Below are 24,787 nucleotides of genomic sequence, written 5' to 3'. Positions count from 1 at the left end.
AGATCACGCTGACTGTCAAGCTTCCCTAGCTAAGAGTAAGCAGGTACCTCTGACGACTCAGTTTGTTTGGGACTGTACTGGCTTCTGTGTAGGACTCCCGTTAGTTTTTGCAACCAAATCTCAGTGCATATAAGCAACCTAGACCTGAGGTACGCTGTAATAACCTCACCTACTCCTGTCCATCTGGTGAGAAGCAAAGGGGAAAACATCTCCTATAAATCCTGCGTGCTCTTGAGAGAAGCCCTAGATAGATCCCAAGATCCCTACAGAGTGATGCCCCTTGTGGGCCTGTGCACCAGACTTCTGGAGAAAACAGAGACTGTCCTGACGTCTCCCTACACCCCACTGAAGGTCCAGCTCTTCCTTTATCAAGAGCTCCTCAGTACAAAGGGGAAAGGAACAGCCTGGCCACTGTCTAAAACTGAATCTAGTCAAGGAGAGGCAAGGTACTTCCAGGCTGTACTTCTCCAAGTACTTGCATTGTGGCTGTGTTTGTGTGGAATGGTTGCTGGGGGCTCCTAAAGCCTGCCAGAAACTACACAAAGATTTGGTTCAAGGAATGGGGAGAGTTTCAAACTGTTTGTGATGGAAAACAGATACACTGATTGATTTGCAAGGTCAAATGGATGGAAAGGACAAATTTAGTAATTTTAAGGTCTGCTTCCCTCAAGATCTGAGTTGAGGGTTTGATTTCTGTAACAGTACTTTAGTTAGAGACCAAGCAGCGTGTGTTGCTGTTGAAAGCAATTCACTTGAGGAAAGCAGCAACAAAAAAAAAGGGATTTAACTTCTGTGTGATTTTATCCCCATCTCTGCTGTGTGTGAGTACTCACCGCAATCAAAAACTAGCCCAGGGTTTCCCTGCACCATGCTCTGAAGAACAGTGGTGTAAGGACCCATTGCAAGTTCTGATTGTGCAATAGCCTGTCACGCGTCTTGTCCCACTGTATATTGGATTAAGCAAAGAAAAGCTCGTGAAAAGCTTGTCATAGCTTTTTGAAGCAAAACATTTCCCTGTGACCTCCAGCAGAATTTGGCAGAAATGGTCGACTCAAGTGCTAACTGGTTGCAGAACAGCAAAAAGATGTGCAAACTTTTGCTAAGGCATCATGATCCAGTCATATCACATAACTTGCTGAGATCTTTTCTGATACCATGTAAGCAACTAGAAATATTAAAGGCAGAATGGGGCCATCTCAAACTGAGGACTGAGGATATCAATACAGTTCCTCTCTACAAAGAGTTTTGTGAGCAATATGGGTAAGTTACCTTGGATGCAAGAATACTCAGAGTGACTGAAAAGAGGAAAAATTAGAAAAGTCTCTGCCTTCTCCATCCATTTTCCTCCTGTCCCCCTCTTTCACTTTCCTTTTTTTTTTTTTTTTTAATTTCTACCTTTCTTTATTTTTGCTTATAATTAACCTAGCATTTTTGCTTTTCTCGAACGGCTTGAGAGCTACCTTTTGCTTCTTTGTTTCAGTACAGTTGTTTTTTCCCCTCTTTCGATTTCTATTCAGACTGTTTGCTGATGATGTTTTCCAAGTGCATTCTTCTCAGTCGTGTGACCTTCGTCTGTATTTCAGGCTCCATAAACAATGTTAAATACGGTACTTGAATAAATGGAAATTTTGGAAGCCTGTTAGATGAATTGTAGCAGAATTCTTCCTAACCCTCCTACTTGGCTCAACTTTGAGCAGTCAAGAATAAAATATTGGAAGATTTCCATCAGAGAGGCCCTTCTGAAAGCAGAAAATGGAACATCGCTTTTTAAAAAGCCTTGTCCCCGGAAACCACAAGAAAGGAAGTGAAAGGAGCAAGATGATGCAGTAAGGGTGAAATCCGTGCATGAAGGCACTGGAAAACACTGTTGTGCAATGGAGTGCGGAGGGAGCAATTGCTCAGTGGGCCTGTCCCTACAAGGCCAAGGCATTTTAGACCGACAAATCGGAATCCATCACAGAAAATTTATGTGTGTGTAAAGAGTTGGTATCAGATTTACTCCATTCTGGTCTCCATTTATCTATATCCAGTGTTACCTCCCATGCATTACCACCAGATAGGGAAGGGGCACAGCCCAATGCTGGGGGCACACTGTCTTTGCCTCTAACTAATTTATAAACTCTGCCGAAGGAGCAGCCCCGGGGCAGAGCAGGACTGGGTTGCAGGAGGGCTGGGAGCCAGGGGTGCAAGTTCTCTGTGCAGAGCAAACAACAGCTTGTGCTTCTACCCACGGGGCTGGGCAGCTGCTGGAGATCCCTGGCCTCAGCATCTCCCGGCCCTTCTGCACCCCGAGCTTTCTTGTGGTGGTGCCTGAGATCGGGCTTAGCAGTTACTGCTTCCTGGGAGGAAAGGTGAGCTCCCTGGCTTTGCTTACTCTGGCCTTTGAGCGGGAGAAGATTCTCTAGTGGCACCTGTAACAGCTCTTTCGTAGCAGGAGATCTGCCTGCAGTAAGGAGGGGGCTGTTTTAAAGCACCTGGGACGTACCGTACCCAAAAATCCCACCGTGTCTCCCTCTCCCCCATCTCCACCCTTCCCCTTCCACAGCTGAGAGCTCCCTGCTTCCCTCTCTGAGCTCTGTCCTAACCTTTGTGTCACACCACCAAGGGTTTAAAAGGCAGTGTGATTAAAGCAATAAAATGTAACGAGGTATATAAGCTTTGCTAATGGCTCCTCTGCTTCTAAGAGCAAAGTGCGTGTCTGCCTTGGCACTTAGCACTCAGAGGCACTTAGCAAACCCATGATCAGATAGGAAGGAGAGCAGAGGGAGGAGGTGGAGGGAGTTTCTTGGTCTATTGTCTATGAGTGACTGTCATAGACAAGTTCTTTCCAGTGACCAGATTTCCCTGCTTTGTCTGGTCAACCCCTTGTTCCTTCCCCTCGGTTTTAGTTCTATATTATTATGAACTTGGAGAAATTACCGAACTATGTAACAAGGCAGGACCAGTGAAGAAGAGACTGCCCTGCCCCGCTTATAGGTCAAGTGCAGCTGATGCAGTGAGCTGAGACTTAATCATATTCTGCATGAGTTAGGAACAGGGGCAGGGGCAGGGGAAGAAAAAGAAAAAGGAAAGTTAAGGTCCAAGGTCAGCGAATGCAAACACAGTGATTTTGTGAGAGAATGTCTGAAATACCCATGTCTTGGTGATTCTAGTGCAGATATCCTGTACCCAGCCATGAAAGCCATAGTCAGACAAGCGGGCACAGAGGAGGAGTTTGGAGAGCCCGTTAGAGCACTCAGCATGTACTCCCCCCCAGAGGAGCATGTAAGGAGAGGCCAATTATGGGGCATTGCAGGGGACCACACAATGTCTTTTTTTCCTGCAATTTCTGATAAAAGAAGTCCCAGCGGAGGCTTGTGGGGGCTGTTGTGGGGGGAAGTTGGGCAGATGTGGGTGACCTGTGAGGCTCTGCAGTGGCACCTCTGCTGCGTGGAGCCGGGTTGGGTCCTGGGACAGCCCAAAGCAGCAAGGGAACCTGCTTCTATCCGGAGTATTTGTGGCACAGCACTTGGCTCACAGTCACCCCCAAATGATATTAACCTTGGTACTGTATCTAAAAGTACTGTATTTTAGGGAAGAAAGGAAAGAGAATTGCTTTGGTTTAGTCTGCTAGCTTTTGCTATTTGGCGAGTTGCTTTATAAGCAGTATAGAGATTTAGTAAGAGCTGAGTATTAAACTTGATTCTAGCTTCAAAAGCTTCTGGAAAGCCTAGAAATTCACATGATCCATGATGTGCAGAAGAAAATTAACCAGGAGACGACTCTAGTGACATCAGAAAGAGCCAGACAAGAGAGCAGTCTCCCTACTGGTAAGGAGAATTAAAATACCCTTCCTGAGAAATATGGGAGCCCCAGTCTTGAGTGGGAAAAGTAGCCTCGGTGCCTAAAGGCAGCAAAGACTTGTCCTGCGTGTGAAGGGGACAGCACATTTGCCCTCAGCTCCCCACTGCCCTGTGCATCCTTTTGGAGGCCAGGGATCAGCTGAATCATGGGGAAGGTGTCACTGATGAAAAATAGCTTACCCTCGGGAAACTCTCATCTGCTTTGGAGACCCCATTGTGAGAAATTCCAGAAATACACCTAGCTGGAAGCCGTGAAGAATTGTGTCCCGACACTCCATATGCCTTCCTGCATTGACCTGTTTATTCCGTCTGTTCAACAGATTCAAATTCCCTAAATCTAAGAGTTCCCTTTCTCTTTACAAAGTGAGTGTTTAGCCATAATCATTGCAAAAACAATTGTGCAAACAAGGGTGAACACTAATTATTCTGGAGTTTTCAGCCAGCCTGAAAAAAACTATAGGAAATTACTTCTCTGCTCCTCTGTGTTGCAGTGTTAATATTTTAGGCCTAGCAGTGCAATTTAAATGTCAGACTTTTTACTATGTTAGATGTTACTTGGTACAATTACTGCACGGATCTGGGCAATTTGGGTATTCACAGGCACAAATAGTAAAACAAAGAAAAAGTGGAAATAAAAGGGAAGAAAAATGTGCCCTTCTGCCACTGGTTGTGGTTGCAGGCAGCAATAATTAATGCACAGAAATGTTAAATTTCACACAAAAGCCATATTCTTTACTCATTATTTACAGAAAACTCTAATACACAATTGTGGGCCAGGTCATTATTGACAGAACTGGTCTGTAATGAAATTGCATTTTGGTTTTGATACCAGAACGAATTTGATATTGCTGGTCAACACAGGCTTTGCAGTCTATTTGCGGTGACATTTACTTTTTGTTGTAAACATTTTAGGAAAGCTGAGAAACCCTAAACTATAAAGCATACCCAGTGTCAAATCCCAGGGATTGCTGAAGGATCAATATTTTGTGGCAGCGATACCCACTGATGTGTGGTTTTATTCTGTTGGTTTTTTTTTTTTCCCCTTTTTTTTCCTCCCTCTGTTCCTGCAGAGCTCTGGAAACACAGGGTAACGCAAGAAAATTTCTCAGTTGTACGACCACAGATAGTTGAAATATTTGTTCAAAGGCTGATGGAAAACTACCAAGAATCAGATACAGAGGTAGATATTCTGCATTTCTATCTAAGCAACAGCTAAATCATGTTTACAGCTTTATTTATTAAGGCTCTTGTTAATCAGTGACCTGAAAGAGAAACACATTTCTTAAGCTTAGAGCTTAGATTCAGATTATGTTGGTTTGTAACAGCAGTGTTGGCAGCAAACTTGTGTATTGCCCTACTGCCTTCTGACAGGTTTATGTCAGCTCTCAGGACTGTAATAATGCGAAGATGAGTTAGGGCGGGAGGTTTACCTGCAACTGCAATGCAGGATTGCAGGACTTTATTCACGGATTCAGGAGTGGGAACTCTTCTTCCTGAGTCATTGCTAAATCAAATGTCCACCACCATGTTAGGAAGTACTTTTAGGGCTTTTTTTTCCACTGAAATTTAAAGAAAATATTTATGAAAATATGACCACTTCTGGTTAAAAAACACAAAACATGTTTTTTTGAGAGAAGAGATGTTGGGGCCCAACTGCAATCCAGGCAGTTGCTGAGCTGGTGATTTCATTTCTCTACTGAAAATTCTCTTTCAGCTTCAGATGGAAAAAAAGTACTTTATGTAGTTGCAGCTAGAACCAGTCAAAAAAATGACAAATCTGTTTTCCATCAGTTCAGTGAAACTGCAGATTGGGCAAAAACGGTTACATTGAATAATTTTGGTTTTGCTTCATTTTGATATTGCAGAAGTATTTAATTTACAATAAGGTGACCATGTTTCATTTTGATGTATGCTGTATATAGCAGCGGTTATGACTCAGGTGACCTGCAAGGTTTTTTATTTTGTTTTTTTTTCTAGGTTACTTTTAAAAAAAGCCATTTACAACATTGTCTCACCATACCGGGCTGTGACATCTTTGCCAGAGAGCGCAGCAACTTTGAGACCTGCTCCATGTTTTATGAAAATATCCTGCGCCAACAGCACCGTCTACTTTACCAAAAAGAACAAGTATGCTCAGAACGTTGATTCTGCTCTTCAAGAAGAGGGGAAGGTGGTTTCTCTGGATGGGAGGCAGAGAAGGCAAATGTAGCGGCCTGCTGTTCTGTGGTTCATGTTCACAATGGATGACGTACTGGTAACTTTCTAACTTAAACTCCTACTGATGGATCTCTCCTCCTACACAAGACATTTTCCCAGGGCAATTCAACCATTGAGACAGGAAATAGAAGTGCGTCAGGCATGGAGGCCATACTGCCATGCAGGTACCAGCTATGCTACGTCGTGGCTGCATAACCAACTCTTCTTAAGTTCTGAGTATTTGACTTTGCGGCTTCCGCTGCGTTCTTTAGGATAGCTGGTATGTGTGGGTGGAATTTTTTAAAGAAGTAAACCCAGCCAATAAATCAGAACTGCCATCTTGTGAAATCATGTGATATCCATGTCATCTATCAGCTGACTTGAAGGCTTGGCACCATCAACACAAACTCCACTGCTAGAGGCTTGTCAGCTTCTACAGAAACCCACACTACGGAGAAGACTGCTTGGGTTTCAGGGATGTTTGCATAGCAGTGTTGGAACACCTGCATTTTGGATTTCATTCCTGAGCTCCCTTTCTCATCTGTCCTCATCACTGACTACAAGATTTGAGTTCTTCTCTGGGCTTCTTATCAGTTTCTTGCCCCACTTTCTCATGCTCTCTCCATTTTTTTGCCCCTATATCCTTTTCTGTACAGTGTCTTGTCAGGAACCTCCCTTCTTCCCTGATTTCACTGTCCTGTCCATATGTTTGGGAAGACTGGAGTGAGAGAGACAATGAGAAACACGTGTAAGGTTTCAGCTGTGTGGAAAGACACAGGAGGAGTCGGTAGGACTTTCCTGGAGCCTATGGGCAGTGGAGTCTCTCCCCACCTCCACCTTGCTAGCCCATTGCCACCAAATCCCTGTCTCTTCTGCCACTTCCCTTGAGTACAACAGAGCTCATCCCTTGTGACCAACCACCCCGGGCAGCTGCCTGCTGTCTCTGGGCTCTGCTTTAACCTCAGAAGTTCCTCCCAGTTCCACTTCTCACTGGCCTAAAGCAATTAACAGAGGCTACTGCAAGTCTGAAGAGCAAGCTCAGTTGCTCAGTGGAGGTGTTAGAAACCATGGGAAAGGTTCAGGCATGATCAACCAAAATGGGATGGCAGGTAGTTTGAAAACGAAAAGGTCTGTAAGGAATGTACATGAATGATGTTTCTTTTTCTCCAATGAAGTCTTAGGATTTGACAAACTTTTTGCTGATTTTACTAAAAAGACACACAAAACAGAGGAAAACTAGTACTTCTCTGAATGAATATCACCAGAATTTTTCAGCAGGGCTAAAATACATGTGTTTTTCCCCAGCATTCATTTTCAGAAGCGTCTCAGTAATGTTTGCTGTAAGAAAAAAAAAAAATTGACACTGAAAATTTAAGCAAGAATCCAGTGACATTATTAGCATTTACTACTTGGATCTGGCATGCGGAGGTGCCAGGCAACCTTGAAAGCAGATTGTGCTGTTGGTTGTGCCTACGGTCTGCAGTTGTGCCTATTTCTTCTCTGAATAACGTAATACGTGGAGAATGATTTTTAGCTTTTCTCCGTTGTGTTCATCTCGTTGCAAATGCTGTTTAGTGGTATGAAAATGACCAAACATTTATATCTAGCAATGACCTACCTATGTGAAATTTAAATTCTGTCATTTAAATCTTTTTAACTTCTACCATATACCTTCCTGTTTGTGCTAACCTGCGTGCCCTTTCTGAGGGTATGTTAATTGTCAAATATCAAGAAATGGAAAATATAATTGTTTTTATCATATATTAAATGGTCTGTATGTACAACCTTATCAGCGGACAGCATATTTGCTCTGATAAATGCATTACCTCACAGCTTACTGAACAAAGCCTGGTCACGATTCTTCTGACTTTCTCTCTGGAGGCAGGGGAGATTATGCTGTGGGAGGTCAGGCTCACCGACATAGCAGAGCCATGCACGGGATCTTCTCCTAAAATCAGATTCCCTAATCCTGCTCCCTAATCCTTCTGCTCCTCTGCCCTCTGCACGTACTTCCTTCTGTCAGTTCTCACACCTACTGGTGAGAAGATGTTTCTTTCCTGATGACCAAAACCAGTCTGTTTAAGGTCATATATGAAACTTTCAAATATTGGTTGTGAACTGCCACAATTGTTCCTAGTGTTTCCAGGGAACAAGTGTTTCTAAAACCAACAGAGATGTACAAAGTGAATTATTCCCTATCATCAATGGATTATTTTCATCAGGCCACTCAGTTAGGAAGATATTCTTGCTCTGTATAATTAGGTATCATGCAACATATTCAGAGCTCTGGATCGTTTGCTCCTAGGCTATGGTGTTTGCTCGTCCCTAGCTTTGCTCATTCACTTTCTCTGCTGTGACAGATTGTGGGGCAGTGCCATGGGATGATTATGGAAATAACTGCTCTCAGATCCCAGCTCGCTGACTTAGAGGAAGAAAATCTTGGTCTCAAAGAGAAGATTGGAAAATAAGTGCAGGATGAATATGAATCATTAGCGCGGAACCTATTTGTGACTTGTGTCCGTCTAAAAGTAGGTACAGAATAAGAGGGGGTACTTGATCGGTCTCTTTTGTGCTGCTGTATAATTTGCCAACAAGAGTACATTCAAAGGAATAAATTGCTGCAGTGTGCCAGGTGGATGAATGAGTGAGTCATTTATCTCCTGCTGCTAGAAGCATCTTGTAAAAATGTCTGGTAGAAAAATAGTGTACCTTTTCCAAGAGAGGAGGCGTATTCTCTATGGAACAGCTACCACATTAGAGAGAGTGATGGAAGCTCTTTTTAGTTACAGTGGAGGGAACTTTTTGGATATAATACTTCAGTTTGTAATATTCTGCATTATTTTTCTTGGAAACTTTATGTCCACTGTGTAATTGTATTGCTCACTCTAACAATGCCTTTGTTTTCAAGTAGTCCACTGATTTCTTTTGGGTGACATATTTCATTACTTACAAAAATAAGATACCCCAACCTAGCCTGAAAAAAAACTGAGCTGATTGTGACCACGTGTATTATAGAGCAACTACCTGCATTGGATCCCCAAGGTTTTGATTGATGGTCCACAAGCCCATTAATGTCTGTGGCCAGAGCAATAGTTACTTGACGAATACTGTGATATCTTTTCCAATCCTGAGGGTGAGTCCAGTTTTCAACTGAAAGCCTTTTTTTTCACCATGGTGCTGCTGCTTCCATTAGATACATACATCCCAGGATTGTCAATAAGTTGCCTGCAAATGATGCAACTGAAATTCCACTTCTAGTAGTGCCTGGATGCAAGAAGAATATTGCTCTAACTTCCCGATACATCGAATCTTGGGAAATAATTATGAAGAAAGACCATCTGGTTGTAGTTGAAAGACTTCTGAAATATGAACGTTGTCACCCCATATGTGCACACTCCATCTCTTATGGGTTCTGTTTGTAACTGCAGGGAAAGTTGGATGTCTATCGCCTTAGCATTGAGCAACGAGTGTTTGAAATCATCAGTGAAGTGAGAAGAGAAGGAGCTGACAATATAATTGATCTGAAGAAAAATTTTGGCTCTACTAAAAATAATGGTGACTTGAAAGAACATTTGTTTAAAGTAAGGAAATACATATGTGTCTCAGTAACTGAACACAAGGATAATATCCTGGTTAAGCTTGCTGAAGATGTCTCAAATTATTGCATTCTATCTGGGACATTGGTTAAGTGAAGAGCATGGAGGTGGTCCATTACTAGACTCTGTTAATAGCTACTCTTTTGTCAGGCTGTCATGAATCAATCATTTTTGCCTGTGTGTTTATGCTCTAAGTGCAGAAATTTTGGACCAAACCCAGCTCTTAGACCCTGATTATCTGCATGTATTTGAACTGAATTTGTTTCTAAACTTAGGAAGTCTGCTTTCAGTCTGTTCTGATTGAAACTAACACCATGCTTTCTACACAGGTGAACAACAGAGACTTGAACTTGGATCTGAAGAAGTATAAATGTGAATCAGAGAATCACAGAATGGTTTGGGTTGGAAGGGACCTTAAAGATCAGCCAGTTCCAACCCCCCTGCCATGGGCAGGGACACCTCCCACTAGACCAGGCTGCTCAAAGCCCCATCCAGCCCGGTCTTGAACACCTCCAGGGATGGGGCATCCACAGCTTCTCTGGGCAACTTGTTCCAGTGCCCCACCACCCTGACAGTAAAGAATTTCTTCCTAATATCTAATCTAAATCTACCCTCTTTCAATTTAAAACCATTACCCCTTGTCCTATCGCTCCACTCCCTCATAAAGAGTCCCTCCCCATCTCTCCTATAGGCCCCCTTCAGATACTGGAAGGCCACTACAAGGTCTCCCTGGAGCCTTCTTTTCTCCGGGCTGAACAACCCCAACTCTCCCAGCCTGTCTTCATAGGAGAGGTGCTCCAGCCCTCTGATCATCTTCCGGGCCCTCGTCTGGACCCATTCCAACAGTTTCATGTCCTTCTTATGTTGGGGACTGCAGAGCTGGTTGCAGTACTCCAGGTGGGGTCTCATGAGAGCAGAGTAGAGGCGCAGAATCACCTCCCTTGACCTGCTGGCCATGCTTACATTGAACTTACAATGTCAGCATTCTCATGTGTTGTCATTGTCTCTTTTTTTGGGTGGGGGAAAGAGAAAGTGATGTTTCAGTGACCCTGATAAATGTGTTGATGGGAGTTTAATCTTCTTATTGTGCAAACTGGTCACATAAAAGAACGGGGACAGAATCCTTTTTTCCACTTGGGAGTTACTTAGAATCAAAAATTTATTCAGCTTTATGTTTTGAAAAAGTGTCCCCAAAACTGATGTTCTGGGAATTATAAACTAAAACCTGGAAAGTAATTTCCAGGCTACAACTTCCAAATCAATCCCTTTCATAGTCAAACATATCCCTCCTCGGCAAAGTTTAATTTGTACTAAAATTATGGTAGTCAGTCAGTGAATATAAATGAGATCAAATGGATAATGGCTAAATACTTCTGTCTAAAGCAAATATGCCTGCAGATCTCTCAAGCAGAGAACCTTGTGAGGCAGGATATAAATCTAACACTAACAGAGTGAGAAGGGCTTTCCACACCCCCAATGAACCTGGGGGAGGGGGAAACACAGAAGTAAATGAGGAACCAGTGGAAACGGAAGAGGTCCATGTGTGAGAAGGCTGCAGGGAGATTTCCACATCCCCACTTGGAAAGGGCAGTGTGTTGAGGCAATGAACAAGGAGGGCAGGGAGCTCATGTGCAGTCAAAGGGCTATGGTTTGAGCAGAGTCATGGAAACTCGGTGAGTTGGTGCACACCATGGTCATGGGTGGTTACAGGATGTTTAAGAAGGATCAGCGCGGAAGAGGAGCGAGAATTACACTCTGTTTAAGGAGATCATTCCCCACACAGAGCTCTTGTATGAACATGGAGATGTACTACTGAAAGCCTATCAGTCAAGGTCAGAGGAGGGAAGAATGTTAGTGATTGATGACTGTGGTGGGGATCCGTTACAGATTACCCGGTCCAGAGGATAAATTGGATGGGACTGTCTATAGAGAGCTAAGAAAAGTGGTTTTGATTTGAGGCCTTGGTGTTCATGGAGATTTTATCCATCTGGAAATCTAACGGAAGGGGAACACGGCACTGTGAAAGCCTAGGCAGTTCCTAGGCAATCATAGAATCATAGAATGGTTTGGGTTGGAAGGGACCTTAAAGATCATCTAGTTCCAACCCCACTGCCATGGGCAGGGACACCTCCCACTAGACCAGGCTGCTCAAAGCCCCATCCAACCTGGCCTTGAACACTTCCAGGGATGGGGCATCCACAACTTCTCTGGGTAACCTGTAAACCTGTTCCAGTGCCTCACCACCCTCACAGTAAAGAATTTCTTCCTAATATCTAATCTAAATCTACCCTTTTCCAGTTTGAAGCCAATCACTTTGTCTATCACTACATTTCCTTGTAACAAGTCCCTCTCCAGCTTTCTTGTAGGCCCTTTCAGATACTGGAAGGCTGCTAGGTCTCCCTGGAGCCTTCTCTTCTCCAGGCTGAACAACCCCAACTCTCTCAGCCTGTCCTCATAGTAGAGGTGCTCCAGCCCTCTGATCATCTTTGTGGCCCTCCTCTGGACTCGCTCTAACAGGTCCATGTCCTTCTTATGTTGGTGACTCCAGAGCTGGACACAGTATGCCAGGCGGAGTCTCATCCTAAATACAAATGCTAGAGGAGCCAGCTGCTGTAAATCCCTACTTCTGCTGCTCTCAAACAGAGAAAAACTGGTGGGGAATATCATCACAGATGTATGTCATCTGAGGCTGCAGTGACTATGAAATTTTTTCAGGATCAGGAGAAAGGTTGCAAAATTATGCTGCAGAGCTATGACTTGGGACTTCAGCAGAGCAGGCTGGGACTTATTTAGGGAATTGCTAGGCAGAATCCCTGGGAAACTGCCAAGAGGGGAAAAGTACTGAGGAAAGCTGGTTGATTTTTAAAGAGATTTCAAAACCAACTACCCTCTTATGCAAGAATACCAGGGAATTTAGCAGAAACTTGGCCTTGCTTGACTCAGCAAGGAGCTTCTTAAAGGATTAAAATACAAAAAGAGAAATTGCAAGTAGTGGAAACGTGGACAGGCAACAAAGGTAGAGTATCAGCGTTCAGACCCATAGGGATCAAATCAGGAAGGCCAAAGCCCAGCTGCAGATAAAACTAATATGGGACACCAAGGGTAAGAAGGTGAGTTGACACTGAATGGTAGAGCGTCTGTGCAGAGACACCTCTGCCAGGAGGGCCAGGACCTCCAGCCGTCCTCTGTGACCCTTGTTTCTATGATTTTTGCATAATGAAACTGCTTTCCTCTGCCTTAAGAACAGTTTTCAGGAGGAAGTCTGCTATTTTGAACAAAGAAGATGAAAACCTGATGACTATACTTCTCATGAATCCACTAATTTTGTTATTATTAAGGACATTGTGATTAGGGTGAACCAGGTTACTGAATGTGTTATGAACCAGAATCCCCATTTGGCATAATAGTGTTTATCACCACTAACGGTGCTTCGTTTCAGAGGGGTTCACCTGCTTGCTGTTTTGGAATAAATTTCTTCCATTTTTTTTCCTGGTTTCTGGGCAATGGTCACATTTCCTGTATCCCTGGAGACACAGTAATAGAAATTTATTGCCAAAGGCTGCACTGTTTCAAATTGCAAAGTTTGAGCATTTGATAACTAAAATGAAATAGAAATAGTTGCATGCTTTTACAACTGTATTTACTTCCAAACCACACGTTTCTTCCTGGGGGAAGTAATCTTTGCGGGTCTACTCTTACCGATGTCTCCCTTGCAGGAACAGCTGCAGCTCTCGCGGGATGAAAACATCAGGCTAAGCAAGCTGGTTTGTAAGCTCAAGGCTCTGAACTGTTGGAAGCAAATCACTCAGAAGGCACAGCTCTCTGCAACGCTTAGAGATGCTGAGAAGGTGATATTTCCTTACCATTTCATCTGTTATTAGTGTCTAATTTTCTGCAAAGCTAATGGTCAGATTGGGCAGGCTCACTATTACTCAGTGAGTCTACAGGATCTCATCGTAACCGCACATTTTGGGTACAAATTCTAAACATTTTTCTCCTCTATATTATGGGTATAAGGGTGGTCTTTAAATGTGACGAGCGTGAAACAAATCCCTTGAAACAAGAGTCTAGGAAGTACAAGTAGCCTATAGTATTCTTAATTCTGTTATTAACTCAGAAGACTAATTATGACGTTGTATCAAAATCAACTATTCCACAACTGACCAAAACATACGAAAGAGAGGCAGACATGAAGTGAAAATGAACTAGACTGTTGGCTTGGGAGGTGGCTGAGGTTTTTTTTTTTTTCAATTGGTATCTGCTTAAACAAAGCAGAACACAGGATGAGGTTATAAATTTAATTACAGAAATACAAGATGAAGCACAAAAATGACTAAATTAAACTAAAGTGAAGATGGATGGAAAGAAAAGTGCCTCACTGCTTTAAATGAGGCTGATTAGAATGGAACAAACAGGTTATTGATTGTTATATAAGTTAATTAGCTGCACATGTCAAGCAAAGGAAAGGCAGAATGGATCATACTTGTTAACTTAAAAAGAGTGAAAAAACGAAATGGGGTTTGTGTGCTTTAAACCCAAATAAATCTGGATGTGCATACACTTAGTTCAGTTATATCAGCGAGATGCTAAACCATTAGAATATTTTATTAAACAGATCAGTCAAAGATGGATTGAATTATTGCAAATTTGTGGATTTGAATAAGAAATAAGAGCTATCTTCACAGGCTTTAAAAGAGAAGTCTGAAACAGAAAAATTAATGGGAAAATTTGGCTTTTTAAAATTAGAAACTAACTCATCTTGCTCAGACAGAGCTTTCTTGTGTCTGACTTTGGAATGATCCTGAAGATCTAAGAAGATGTATTTCACTGTCCTCCACTCCAAGTGCAGAGGATCATGGACCTTGCTTTTTCCAGTCTAAATGGCTTGGAAAAGAGAGAGGGCTGCTAAGTCCATGCCTGACATAGCAACATGTGTATACATGTTTGTGTTTGTGTTTAAAACAAACAAAAAAGACCCTGCCCAGAAGGAAAACAAACTTCATCACACACGTTTTTACTTTAGAGATAATGAAGGAATAAACGGATTAGCAGATGGACAGGTCTTTGTAATGCATAGGAAAGATCAAGATTTACATTGTTCTGACATTGTTTGCACGCAAGAACTTGAATTGTTGACATGTGAATATAATTAAAGATGGGCAGCTGTACCCATATGAAACATTATCTGACATTTTCCCCTGTAGAGGACCCCTCTTGTCCATCCTGTTCCCCACTTTGCCTTAAAATGGGTCCAGCCTTTATTAGAAAATAGGAACAATTGAACCCCACTTTACTAAGAATGTCTGAGAGATTTATGCTTCAAGAACCCCACTACTGCTATATAAAAGAAAGAGAAATCACTGCTCTCATCACTGTTTCTGTTATGTACTTTCTGTTTACACGAAGCTCTTCAAAACAAAAAAGAGTGTCTGAATGCTAAAATGATGGCAGAACAAGAGGTGACTTCATTTCAGGGTCAGCCCACGTCTGTAAGGAAAGCTCTTGCAAAATCTCAAGCAGACAATGACAAGCTAAAGAAACAGGCATCTGAATCCAACAGGTCCTGATTCATCAGTGCAACAAGTAGAATTCTCCTTTCCATCTCACTTGCTTTAACGAGGATTTTGCCTGCTGTTATTCTAGGAGAGAAATGGATTCAAAACTGACCACATGACACAGTTACTGAAGCTGGATGCGTTTTTTACGTCATTGAAACAACATGTTCATCTGAGTGTTTTCACCATTGGAGGTAGAGAGAACGAGGGAAAAAACTGTAGCATCTCGGATAAAGTTTGAGTCACGTACCAAAATGACAGCTACAGGCACTACATTTATATACACGATCAACAGGGCTGGATGTATGTTTGAGTTGAGGAAAAGACAGTATTAATATTTTATTCTGCAGATAAAAAAAATAAATTGCAGATCTTGAGGTTATTAGTCTTCCACCAAATCATTAAATTTCAAGGAGACGTTCAGGGGTGTTGTCATTAAATCCAGAACAAATTCATTACATGGTTTGATTTGGTTTTTTTCCCCATCTGAACACCTTCATGGATATATCACTGCCCCAGCAAGTTCCCTTTCATTTCTACACATGGCTACACATGCTGAAATAGCCCATTCCTCAAAGTCAAACTGAAAAGCACACCCTTCACTTGCAATATACTTAATGCCAAGCAACACGATTGTATGGAAAATAAGCCTTGTCAAACCAACCTCATTTCATTCTCCTGATAAGATTACAAGTTAGATAGATAAGCATAATGCTAGAGATGTAATGCATATTTGGAAGGGCCTTGTAACACTTGAGTTAGCAGCACATAACTTTCGTATTTTAAATGTTAGTATTACACAATATCAATAAAAATGCTAAATGGATTGAGAGCTAGATTTTTTTGACATGTAAAGATGTGCTATTTTCATTAAATGAAGATGGTTTCTGATGGATTTCTGCAGGGGCTGGTAGCAGAACTATCAGTATTGAACATCTTTGTCAGTGGCTTGGAAATAAATATAAAATTATAGATTATAAAATTTGCCGATGACATATTTGGGGAGGAACGTTAGTGGATTTGATAAGGCACATTTAGTGAATAACAATGCGGGCAGAGCAGGAGTACAGAATCATACAGATAGCTCGGTCACTTGGTTATTATCCCTCTGAGATGTATTGCAGTGCCTGAGTAGACGAAGAACGAGAAGAAAGCAGGACTCCTACGGAACAGGGTGAATGGATCCCTGGACAGGACACGGATCGTAACAGGCAGGTGACTGGCCACGTAGTGTGGTACTTGCAAGGATGGATGCTGCAATCTTTTAGTTTATAAAAAGGGGAATAGTGCAGATAGATACATTAAAAATGGGTTTGAATCTCAACACACTGAAATACTGCTGCTGATTCCAGGGTGTACTACTTTAAAAAGACAAAGAAAAAAAAAGAGAGTGCAGAGAAGAATTACGAAGATGATTTGGGAGCCGCAGGAAATGCTTTCTAGCAAAGGGTTCTTAAAAGGCTCAATTTGTTTAGCCTAGATGAAAGAAGAGTGACTTGATTACAGTCTACATATATTTTTGTTGGGAGAGAATAGCAGATATTAAAGGGTTCTTAGGGAAAGGTATTTCAAGAGGTGGTGCCTAGAAGTTGAGGCGAGACAAACTGAAAATGGGAAATCAGAAACAATGTTTTCAAAATGTGATTAACCGTGGAAATGACAATATGACTGAGTATCTTCACGTCAAGACCAGATGCCTTTCTGGGAAATACAGTTTAGCCAAACCAACTTGCTCATTCCAATACAAGGGTAATTCAGGTAAATGTGATGTTAAAAAGTCACATCCGATGGCTCAATTGCTCCATTCTGAGCTTGGCAGTCTATGGAACTCCAACCTTAGTAAGGCTTAGAGAGCTCCCGAATGGAAAATGTTTGGGCTGTGACTGCTTTTAGCTATTTGTGTTCATATTTTTCAGCAGCGTGGAGTTGCCTTTGGCTGATAAATTGGTTTTCTTCACTGACAAGCTGTCAATTTACTTCCAAAAGACCCACTGCATCTACCATCTTTCTAGCAGCTGTTGTTGTTGTTGTTTTTGTTTTTCTTGAGTTTCTGACATCAGCTGCTGGTTCTTTCTCTTCTTCCTAACTTCATTCCTTGGTACAGATTGTGATGACAGTGTTTACAAACAGCAAACTCTATTCCACAACCCTTTGCTGTAGAGGAGGGTTTGACCTGATACGCATGGCTTGTCGTACCATTGCATTCAATTGTGGTACAGGCAGTAAAATGCAGCCATACTTACTGGCTGTCTCTACAAACCAAGTATAACCAGCAACATCTGAAAAAGCTGTGCTTATTTTCCCCTTCTCTTTCCTTGTTCATACGTTGCTTTAAAAACAAGTTCCACATGCAGACCAGAGGCTGGTTGCAGAACGCAAATTACAGCAGACTGAGGAAATTGGAAGCAACTGCCTTGTTGTTTATTTGCAATTGAATGAGTTCTACGCATGAATGTTGTTTTGAGGCTTCTCTCTCTAACAAGCGATGATGTAAATACAGCATTTTTCTCCCCCTTACCCTCCCCTTGAGCTCCCTGTTCCCACAACCCAGATTTTCTTTCGGTTTAGGTCTGACTCTGGTCCTTTCATAAGATCATAGGATAATTGAGATTTGTTTACCAACACTTCATTATCTCCAGTGCCAAGCCATGTGAGATTGGGTTTCTCCTCATTCAGCTCAGCTGGGCATGACCTCTGAGGACTGGTCATCAGGGTTTAAAAGGAAATCTAAAAAGATGTGTATGGGAATTGGAGGAAAGTAGTCCAAGTCTGAAACATTCATGGCTGTATGTTGTAGAAACAAATGTTGTTGGAAGTAGTACAGAGAAAGACACAAGAAGCCAAGAAGAAACAAATACTCAGTGTGATGAAAACCAAAACCACAGAGAAGATGCTTGAAGAGATGAAAGAAAAAGAGCAGAAAGTGAAATGCTTAACCAAGGAAGCTGAAAAATCTTCTAAAATATGCCATCTTCATCAAAAGAAATGCAGCAGGTAAACTCATAATGCAGACTTGAAAAATAGAAATGGTAGTGCTTCTGGAGAGTTGTCTCAAGTTTTAACATTGTCTGTGCTTCACAGAGCTTCACTGTAGCCCTCCAAGTGCTCAGGATGAGGGTCTTGCAGCATGAGCCTCGGCACTGTGCTGGGCCCTGCCTGCTGGGCGCTTAGGGCCATGTTCCACCTTTTGGTGACATCTCATGTTTCTGCTGCTTCCCAGGACCTTCCTGTTGAGCCTGGTTTGGTACCTTTGCTCTAGAAAATGAGTATTATTCTCCTTATTTTAGAGGCAAACTGCCTGAGGGTTCACGTATGATGCTGGTGCTGGGAATGGGTGTGCGGTCCTTGACAGAATATGCTTGCACCCCTGGGCAATCAGGGGGCACAGCAGCTAGAGCAGCAAGTGGCTGGGCTCAGTGGCTCCGGAGGCTTTGGCCAGCCACGCATCCCCTGTTGGGATGTCTCCCAGTGGTCTGCCCTGGGCCTCTGCTGTAACTGCCATCCTTGTCACCAGACTAAATGGGGAGCTTTGGAACCCTGCCGAGGTTCTGCCTCCCTGCTGTTCCCAGGTCTGCAGCGCTTGTGGCTTTCCTGGCTCTCCCTGTGACATTTCCCAGGCAGGGCTCTGACACCAGTGCTGCAGAGCTGACAAACTGCTGTCCTTTGTCCTTTTGCTTCATCTACTCTGCATTTGACGTAAACCCTCTGCCCTCACCTCTGTTTCCCATACATTGCACCACTGTTTCCCAAACTCTGGGCTACTAAATGAACGGACTGGGAAGGGAACTGCTTTAATCCAGTCTGGCTACATAAATGGCATTAGTTTTCACTAAACTGATGCCATTGTACTGAACTGATATATTGAGTTTAAATCTGTTACTGCATTGCTAATCATTGATTTAGTGTAACTGAGTAACCAGATCCACTCTTAAGATTATCTTCCTGTAAAAGAGATTTAACCACTTCAATTTAAAAACTGATTTGGCCAGGTAAATACAGTCTCTGTGTTTAGCACAGCTGGTAGAGCGGGCTCTTGGCTGTGAAATGTGCAGTGCTGCTTTTGTAGTGTAGCCTGCAGAACAAAATAGTGTTTGGAAACCACTTGATTAGACTTTAACTAGATGAATCCATCTACTAACTGACAACTTTGCTGCCACTGAAATCTCCTTGCCCTTGCTTTCTGCGTCTGGAGAGAAAAAAGCTTCGTAAATGTATCTGAATGCCTCTCTTATAAACTAAGCAAAGTATATTCTGTCTTCAGGCTTCCAAAGCATCAAGGTGAAAGAGGGGCCATTTGTTTTCCAGAGTCAAGATGACAAATGCCATTTTGCTGGGAATAATTTCTCAGGCTGCTGGCATGTTTTCTAACCAAAATCATATGAGAGACTTTAACACAGCTATAGCAGTTGGTGCAGACACAAAAGACCACTGATTTCATTGGTATCTGTCTTTGATGGGGCTCCGAACTGTTTTGCTGTGTTTACAAAATAACCCTTCAGAGATCAGAGATGTCAACATCTGGATCAGCCTTTAAGGAGAACAGGAAGGAAAATGGCAACTGGAGTGTGTAGGTTTTCATTGCCACACAACAGTCCCAGCTGCGCTAGCACCTACATGGTTATTGACACTAACAAACTCCATTATTTAAACTTAGTTAACAAATTACAAAGTCCGTGAGAGAGATGAGGGAAGAGCTGCTGCTTTTCCCACATACTTCTACCCTGAAAATGGAGGTAGGGTCTTGTCGAATTAGGGTTACATGCAGAGAACAGTGAGAAAAGGCCTCTGTGTTGCTTTTATCTTCCTCCAGCAATGCCTGAAATGCAGATTATTAAACAATAATGAGAATGTCAATTTCCACTATTTGTGCTGTATTTTGCATTCAGAGGGATTATGGATATGTTTAGCAAAGCTAATGGATTATTATAGCTAATGGAATATATAAGCAAAGCTGTAATTATGGATTATTTCAACCGGCAAGAAGTGATGGCCTCTCATTCACAAGAGCTCACAGGGCAACAACACATTTTCCTTTAAATCGAGGCTCCTGCTTTGAGGCCGATCTGTCAGATGATGAATTTTTTGTTGCTGTCATTAATCCTTTTACCACCTTTTAGGTAAGAAGCCAGTTAACCCAAGAGTGCAGTTTAAAACGGGAGGCCTTCCAGCAGGCTGATGAACTGCAGTGTCAAGTTTATGACTTGGAAGCTGCAGTTTCCCAGAGGAATGCGACTGCAGGTAAAGACAGGTTGTGCATTGTAACCCGCTTTCTTGGGGAAATAAGTCTTCTGAGCTATGTGTCCATGTCTCTGAATCCCTCCTTAACCTTGAAGCAATAGGCAATTAAGCCAGATATGAAGGAGAAGACCTCCTCTGTAATGAAGGCATTTAGGTAGAGGAGAAAGACCTAAAGCAGTCTTGAAGAAAAGTCAGACAACTCAAAAGCCATATGCCTTCTTCCACTGCAGCTGTTCAGGCAGCACAAGAAACACTGACTCCTAATTTAGTAACTTTAAACCATAACTCGCGTTGTCTTTTGCTTTGTAGGGATACCATGGGAAATATGAGGGGAGCTGCATTTAGGGGAGGAGGCAATTAGGAAACAAAAGATCACAAGTGGTAGGAAATCAGGCTTCATTAGTGGCTCTGGTCTTGGAACAGCTTACTTACCAATCATGTGGGGCAGCCGAACACGACTGTACCCTTGTAATTCGATTAGATACCTGGCTATGATTGCAGGTATCTTTAGAGGGTCTCAAAACAGCAGTGAGAGTTTTGTAGCCCTTAACTGAATTAGATGGAACTTAAACCTTAAACAAAATCTTTCCTCTCGGCTGTTTGTTAGGTAACTTTTTAACATAATGCTTATGTAATTCATGTAGCTTAAAAAGCTTGATTAGGGATTTCTACTCCTACCTGCCTGAAGTTGCTGCTTTTCTCTGTGGTATCAAAATCCTACTGTCAGTCTGACAAACTCATGCAGCAAAATTGACGGGTGATACATAAATTCCGAGTAAATTAAGTAAGCAGGAAAAAACTCCGATGATCTTTCAAGGTGCATTTCTATGCCATGAAGAATATAAAGTACTACAAATTTAATTATAGTTCCCTTCTGCTGGAAAATGTTAGTTATTCCTGCCAAAGAAAACTGAGAAATGCTCATTAGCACACTGCTGAACCAAACATGGGGAAATAAAGAACGGAGAGGTATCTTTAATTAATGCACAAATATACTTGGTTTCTCTGGCTTTAAACCAATCAAGTTCAGGGGAAAAGCTGGTGCAAAACTTGTAAGTCACATCGATGCTACTGAGCACAAGGAAAGTAGCTGTGACAGAAAGGAGATGAATTATTATTTTATTTTCCTGCAGTGAGTTACCATTGTTAAACGTGATACAGAGCTGGAAAAACTGGCTGTGGAGCTTGGATTTCTCTACGCTCAGCACAGGAGCTCCATCAAACCATAGACACCTAGTCTGAAACTAGGTTTTAGAACTCTGCAATGTACTGTAGCTATCTTTTTACTTGTGATTTTTTTTTATTCCTATGTCTGTAATAGTAAATCGGTGTTGTGAGGTTTGGTGCTGGTTTTTTTGTTTTGTTTTTTCTTTCAAAAATGTAGAAGCAGGACTGCAGAGCTGTCGTCCCATAGTACAAGAGGTATAAGAAGTCATTTTCCAGGTAATAAGTCAATATTAAATAGCTATCATTTTTGATGCATTAATACTAGTACTTCTCATACGGCAATCCAGACTTGTATCATGTAAAGATTTGTCTTTTCTGTTAATCTCAGTTGCACTCTGTCACTAACCTGACTTCAGACCTACTAGTGTTTGGCCAGACTATTTGTATAGGGGTGGCAGCTGTTACTTGCAATAGGCCTGTTTTGACTGTAAAGGTGAAGGTGTTTTTTAAATGGGTCATGTCAACTCCAGGAATTGCCCACATAGACCAGGATTTCATCAATTTGTAAGAATAATCTGTGGGTTAGCAGCCTGACCCACATCCTCTAGCTTTTTCCCCATTCCTTCTCCTCTATCTTCACATCTTCTTCCTCTTCTCTCTGAAAGGCAGAGTCATGGCCTGTCTCAGTAATGTAAAGCAGTTGCTGCACTTCTTTCTGGGTTCATGTGATGCTTTTGTAGTCGGGCCTCTCAAGCCTCTGCTTCAGGATGCATGGACGCTGAGCGCAGTCTGACCAGATTGGGCAGTTGTGCACTCTGGGCAGCTGCCAGCTGCTCTCCTGGCCAGAGTCCCTTGGACACGCACCCTGAAATAATGCCAGAAACAGCTAACCAATGTGGTCTGAAACATCTTGGATCATATCTGAGAAGCGGGAAGAACACTGGCTCAGTAAGTTCAGGATTAGGGCTACACAGCAAAAATACCTTCACCTTTTTACCTGAAGTTAGTGGGGAAAAGTTAACATGGGGTTAAGAAGTGGTATAGCAACACCAGATTGTACACAGATACACATCAGGGTTAAATCACATTATGGCCAATAGCAAGCGTAGCATTTGATTCAGTGGGGATTTTTTTAGCGGCTGAAGGGTTGGCATTAAGTGGCTGCATCTCTGCTTTTCAAAATCTACAAAGACGAAGACTGGAACTCACTAGGGAAGCTAGTGTCACTGGGAACAGATCATTAACACCCACCTTCCCACACACCTTTTAATCTTGAAAGTTGTGGGGAAAATAGTCACGCATAATGAAGCAGACTTGGGGCAGCAAGAATTTTCTGCTTTACTGAGGTGTCTCCTGCTGGAGAAATGAGTGCTGGTACACTCATTACTATGAATGAAAAGGCTGTGGGGTGAGCTGCAAAAATTGCAGATAGGTGCAAATAGTTTTTGCCAATAGTTGCAACTATCTGCAAATAGTTTTTGTTCTATTTTGTGTCAAGATCATCCATGAACCACTTTTTCCAGACTAAGCAATCTGTTATTCTATTAGTACTATGCTGAGTGTTTACAATTTGGTTTGGGTTTTTTGGGTGTGTGTTTCTTTTTCTTTTCACCCTGACATTCTGCTTAGAGGTCAGAAACAACAGCTCTTACGTCTACTCGAGTTCTGCTTTAACTTTGTGGTGTTGATAACATTCCAGGTTCTGCAGCTCAGGTCCAGAGTAACAAGCTTTCAGCACTCACTCAGCATGGGGATTACCAGCGGCATCCTTTGAATTTTGACCCAAGAAGCAGCAAGGGAAGAGGAGGAAACACTCAAAGACCAAAGACAGTAAGTAACAGTGGCATTGGCAATAAGCTGATACGGTTGCAAAAGGAGCAACTTCTTTGCCAGTTTGCAAGCTGTGGTTTGTATATATACCTAGGCAGGTTTCATCTGGACAAGATGCCAAATCTCTTTGAAGATTTATCTTTAACAGCAAGGTGAACAGTAGGTATGGCTAGCAAACAGGAAAAAAAATGTTCCCAATGTCCCAAAAATTGATGAAAGAAAGTGGTCAGGAGGGAGGTATTTAGTTAGCAGTGATCCAGGAAAGATTCTCCTCTCCTTTTTTTTTTTTTTTTTTTTTAAAAAAAGTACCATGTCATGGTTGGTGACTCTTTCTATGTGTTACTTATGCTTTCAGGTGCCTAGCAGATGGAAGGAGATAATGGCAGATAGACTATTACCACACTTCAATGAAAAGTCTCTTCTTACTGTCTTCATGCAGCTACGGAAACAAAGGCTGGTCCAGAAGTAAACCTAAATCAGTCCAGGGCATTTTAGAAAATGCCACTCAACTGGCAACCTTGAAATAAGAGAAGGACAACTTATATACAGATCAAAGGGAGGCAGTAATACTCCATGCTGTGCATATGTACTTGAACAAATTTGGATGCACTGTCCAATACCAGCTGCAGTCAGTTAATCTGCTAATCCATTTTAAGTACTGGGTGATGCAGATCCTTCTGAGCAAGAGCAGCACTGCACATCCTCCCCTCACTGACACTGCAACACAGTACAGAAAGGCAAGGATATCGGTCAAAACAAAAAGGCTTCCTTTTATTGTGGTAACCTAGGAACATGATGGTGCAAAGCATAGCTAAGTGCTAAGAGCAAAAGCAGCGGGTCTGGTGTTTGGGGTTGGTTTTTTTGTTCTGTGTTTTGGTGGTTGTTTTTTTTTTTAACTGCTTCCCTAGCGCAAGCCCTGACCACCACTGCATCCTGCCCAACGCAGTGCTCTCACCCCCAGAGGCTGCTGCCTGTACACTGAACTTCTCATGCCTGTTTAAAGATGACTCATCAAACGCATCAGTGTCTCCACCTTCCCTAGTACCTTCTCTCCCCTCCCCCTAGAACAGGGAAGAAGGGCTGCTCCTTGCACAACACTACACTAACTAGAAGAAAATGGGGTGGAGGGAAGCATAGATTTATCTATATTTCTCTTGCGTGGAAGAAAGCTTGCTTTTGTAGTTTGGCCAATAAAAGACTCAAAGTTGTCTTTCAGAGATGCATCAAGTTGTATTGCAGCTTTTGATGAGTTTGAATGCTAACCGGTGTGCCTTTCAGCGTCATCCAGAGGCTTGTGAACATGAATAATCAAATACCTCAGTACTCTTTTTATAAATAATTAAGTCCTAGAATTAAATTTGGG

The 24,787-nt window shown here is 42.3% G+C and overlaps 1 pseudogene; it reads left to right on the top strand.

Annotated features, from left to right (window-relative positions):
* Window positions 1–1,042: 1,042 nt before the first annotated feature.
* On the top strand, window positions 1,043–23,893 carry LOC128907522 (coiled-coil domain-containing protein 162-like; annotated as a pseudogene).
* Window positions 23,894–24,787: the final 894 nt, after the last annotated feature.

Source organism: Rissa tridactyla, chromosome 3, assembly GCF_028500815.1.
Source record: "Rissa tridactyla isolate bRisTri1 chromosome 3, bRisTri1.patW.cur.20221130, whole genome shotgun sequence".
NCBI classification, from domain to species: Eukaryota; Metazoa; Chordata; class Aves; order Charadriiformes; family Laridae; genus Rissa; species Rissa tridactyla.
Note: the sequence above shows the minus strand (reverse complement) of the source record. Positions and strands in the feature narration are given on the sequence as shown.